Source organism: Cicer arietinum, chromosome 1, assembly GCF_000331145.2.
Source record: "Cicer arietinum cultivar CDC Frontier isolate Library 1 chromosome 1, Cicar.CDCFrontier_v2.0, whole genome shotgun sequence".
Lineage (NCBI taxonomy): Eukaryota > Viridiplantae > Streptophyta > Magnoliopsida > Fabales > Fabaceae > Cicer > Cicer arietinum.
In genome coordinates, this window is record NC_021160.2 from 35,833,476 (window position 1) to 35,838,690 (window position 5,215).

The following is a 5,215-nucleotide window of genomic DNA, read 5'->3' on the forward strand; positions in this document are numbered from 1 at the left end:
TTTCCTAATACATAATTCATTCACAAACATCACAACCATAAACAACAGCCTACGTTCTAACTTATTTTCAACAACTTCAGAAAATGAAATCCCTAATCATAACAACAACAACAACAAAAAACCCTTTGATAAAAAGAACTCACTGTTGGTGATAAAGGAGAAGACAATGTTCCGATTAAATTGGTCGTTGAACTCCCCTTTTGCCTGAATTGCCACTTTGACTCTTCTTCATTTGTTGGTTAGTATCCTCTGTTGCTTTGATTGAAACCGGTTACTAGTTACAAATTGAGACATGCAAGGTTTAAAAATGGGTTTAAGGAGCTTTGCCAAGCTTTTGGGTTTGATTCATTTAAAAAAATGAAGGAAAATGAGAAGTTGAAGATTGGGAGGATGGGAGGATGGATGCTCAGGTAACGAAGAAGAAAAAGGAACGGGAATGTGGGTTTCTGAAAGTGGTAGAGAGATATTGGAGGGATAGTGTGAAAATTACGCCATTGCCCTTCGTTTGTCCAAATATTACAATAATGCTTTTTTTTTTAATGTATAAACTAGTTATTTATTTTTAAATTAACAGTTTTCATAATTAACAGGTTGTTACAGTAGTAATCTGTACCATCAAAGTAGCGAGGTCGGCTGGATGATCCTCATTTAGGAATATTCTTAGCTTTTGACATTTTTCTTTTTGGATCTTTTTCTCTTACACTGTTAGGTGTATTTTAAGAGAACCTTGCTCTGATGCCAATTGATGTAGCTAAATATCACTAGAAGGGGGTTGAATAGGGATTTTGCTGTAAAAATAATTTTCAACTGTTTTTAAAACTATCCTCTCACTTTGGATGGTAAATCCGAGGATGGGTTTTTTCAAACCTTCAGTTTTGAGTTGAGCAAAAGAGTGAGAGAAGAATATGAGAGAGACACACACAATTTTATATTGGTTCACCCAAAGATGGCTACGTCAAGTCCTCATACCCTTATGAGATTTTACTAAAGTTCAAACAAATCAACCTCACGCTGAGGATGATTATAAAATGTGTATTCTTTAGCTTCACCAAGCTTACAATCAATTTTCAAATATTTCCAAGTGTATCTCACATGGAAATTACAAAGTAATATGAGAGTGATTGATTCTAAATACTTTCTCAAGGATTTTCAAAGATATAGTGTAGGATTAAAGAAAGTATGAAGTGAGGATGGGTATTGCTCTTGATAGCTTTAAGATGCTTGATCTTTTTATGCAATTGTGTTGTGTGTTGTATGATGAAGAGCTTGCTACATTTTATAGAGGTTCAAGCTCTTTGATGACCGTTGGAATTCATTACAAAAGATCCAAGGTTTTTCATCATAATTACAGAACCGCCATTCAGCTTGTTCTTGGACTGGCAAAGGCCATCCTCGCGCATGCAGATCATCTTCCTTGAAACTTGATCTTGAGATGTCCTTGTCTATTCTCTTTTATCAAAGAGTGCGAGACTATTTCTTTGACCATGTGAGCTACAACCTTTTCCAAAACTTTAAGGACTAGGTTGATTTCAACTTTTGAGGGTGATGTTGACAAGAGAGAGCCACCCTCTTTCATAGGTCTGCCATCCTCCAGTCCGAGGATCAGATCTGCTTTCACATGTGATCTTCCATTTTTGGCTTGTTTGTTATTGACTTTCTTTAACTTGACTTATTCATGTATTCATTCGTGCAAGCACAATAAATGGTCTGATTTTAGCCTTTGTACATGCTTGATGAGTTGCTTTCAACTTTGCTGAACCATCGTCAGCCTAGTTTGTCATCCTCTAGACTTAGATCTGGCTATTCTTGTCCTTTTCCTTTTGGCCTTCTAACTTCTTTATTTCGAATACTTTTATTTATTCATTTTTTGACATTGTTGTGCATTTCTTTATTCGCCTCTTCTTCATTAAAAAATAGAGATTTGCTTCCACATTCATTACAAAGTTTCTCACACAAATCCAAATCAATATCAAGTTTTCACAACAAACTCAAACCTCCAAACCTTGTACAAAATAAATTGTCAGCGATAGAGGTTGCATACTGTTGCAACCCATCAATCGAGACTGATAGGTAAATATGCAAAAACATGATAAGGGAGAGTTGAATTGTATTTTGCCTTACTAAAGACTTCTTTCAAAATTTTGATTTAGAATACTTAGAATAGATAAGAGGCAGCAATAAAAAAAAAAAAGTAACAGGGCAGAGGGAGAAACACCAGGATTTATATTGGTTCATTACCAATGGGACAACTATGTTCAATCTTCTAACACAAAAGAATTTATCCACTAATTCAGTACCATAATTACAATGTTTGACCCTACAAGTCCGCCTTCTCATCTTCTAGTCTGAAACCTACAGAGTGCTGAGGTACTACATCACATTGACCCTACAAGCCGTTGAGGCAGAATAGCCACTACTAGGTTGGGTTACAAAGGGGTGAAACTGAATTCTATTTTGCTTATTCTAAGTGGATTGATTACAATGAACTTCACACTAAAGAAGAGCATTAAACACTAAGTAATATAAAGTTGAACGAGTTCATTTGCTAAAACCGAAACCTTGAATTCTGAATACTTAGAGATTTTTGAGTTTGTAAGATTTTCTAAGTTGTTGTGTTGTGTATTCTTCCTCAGAATTGATCCCTTTGTATAACATGACTTAGGGTTTCAATACTGTCCCAAACAAATTTTGAGCATATCTTCCTTGCGTGAGATCAATAAAGATCTTCACAAAAAATATATCTTGATAGACACAGTTTAGGAATATGACCATTAAAGCTTGATTACTTCCAAAATGAATCTTAAACTAAATCTTCTAGAATGATTATGTGTGAGAATGTCCAGATAGTGCTTGAAAATAATTCTCCTTCAATCTTCTAAGCATATCTTCGTTGTGCGAGGTCAACATAGATCTTAAAACAAAAAAAACCCTTGATAGATATAGTTTTAGAATATGACCATTGAAGCTTGATTAATTCCAAAATGAATCTTCAACCAAATCTTCTAGAATGATTATGCAGGAGAATGTCCAAATAGTGCTTGAAAATAATCCACCTTGAATCTTCTTTCATACGCTTGTTTAAGAGCAATTGGAGCAAATCAAAATATGTTCTTAGACCATCAAAATTATGAAACAACACAATATTCATCAGGGCGTTGACTTTCCATCAGAGTCATTGACTTTCTTCATCAGAACATTACTTGATCATCAAGGTTAGATGTTGTGTTTCTTGTTTCAGGTAATTATACTCAGAGGCATAACTGCGTGACTTAGAACTAGTGGCATGGGAACATCACCTTGTTGCATCTTCAAAGTGTGTTGCGTACCAGAGGTAGCATCTTGATCAAGTTGTAGTCTTTAGAGCGAGCGAAACTTGAGCTTTACATGCAACTCAAATAAATTTTTTGGAGTTATTGTAGTAGGCGCTTCTGAGGGATGCTTCAAAAGCATCAGAGGCACACTGGGTAGACACTACAGAGGCCAATCTTCAAAGACAGATGCACGCACACAATAACACGAGTAATAACCAAATTCTTAATGTTGTGTTAAGTTCCTTTGACTTCACTTGACTCTGATGTCTTCGTTTCCTCTAACATATTTGTTTGCTTTAACGTCTTCAGTTCCTCTGATATTGTTTTCTCTGTTTTCTGGTTCTATTTACTGCAAACTCAATGAAATCATTAGTGCAATAAATTTTTCTTACAAAGTACCTTTGTTATCATCAAAACATGATGAAGGAATTGTTCTTAGAACCAACTTGGTTCCAACAAGGGGGATAGATGACAACATATCCATCCATCTAGTGACCGCTCATGGTAGTGGCTGCCATCCACTAAGCTTCATGATTTCTATTCCCTTCTTCTATTCCTTTCTTGTATATTCCTTCATATATACATTTGTTCAATTTTATTGAACAACTTATATTCCATTCTTTATTTTCCTAAATGATTTTGTTGGAAGGAAAGATGGTGAAAAGTTTGAGGATATAATTGAGGAGATTTTGATAAACAACTTCCTAGTCCTTGTCTAATTTGTTAAAGTGAGATATTTCTTTGTTGTAGGCATTCAATCCCAATGTTTTTGGGAGGGAGGGGTGGATAGGGAAAATTTTGAGGAGAATTTGGGATGCAATCTAAATCTAAAAGGTTTTGATGAAGAAGATAGAACTCTAATTCCCAATTCTAATTAACCCCAACCTTTCTCTTTCTTTTAATTCAACATTTGTGATAAGTAATTTGTAATGATGAGCCAGCAAAAAAATATGCTTAATCACACTTGCCACGTCATCAAGTTATGGACACATTAGCAAAATTATCTGATCAAGGACTAAATTAAAAGTAAATTAAAATTGCAAGGTCAAATTAAAATCTGAATGATCCATATCTACGACGAACTTTTTAATATTTAAGCCTTTATTTTATTAGTGAGTAAAATCATGACACATTTTACTCATATGGTCATTAACTTTTTTTTCACTAAAGTAAACAATATGAGACTTGTGAAATAAGCCGAGAGCTATTAAACTCCTCTCATTTTAAAACAAGCTTGTCTATTCATGGGAAAACTTGTCTATTGAAAATAAAACTTTTAATTTTTATAAAAAAATAATATTTCTATTTTATTTTAAAGTAAAATTAATTCTATTAATTTTACAGTGATAACTAAGAAGAAAATCACTAATTGTACATGTATCATTAATATTATATTATTTGTCAGTTATTATTGTTTTATATACTATATTAAAATGTCAAAAAAGGTATATTTATTACTATCCGGTCTGGTTTTAACAACCTTGGTGAAAAGTGAAAGAATTGAAGTCAATTTATTGGTGAAGTTATATCATGTTTTAGTCAAGCGAAAATAATTTAGTTAATTTTAGTTGTGTTCAGAACCGTCTTATGCGTCTCTTTCTGACCAATTAGAGCATGTCATGCCAAAAAGTGGTCATGTTGATCAATTTCGTTGAGTTTGGGTGACTAAAAGTCACTTCCTTATACTTTATACACTTCAAGAATGGCATCTAAATCTCTTTCTAAACCCCATTTATATATATATATATATAAGCACATAAAGACACAGAGACACCTCATCGATCAACAAAGAAACAAAAAATTAAGTATTACGCAACAGATCTCCATTTATATATATATATATATATATATATATATATATATATATATATATATATATATATATATATATTTTTTTATTTATC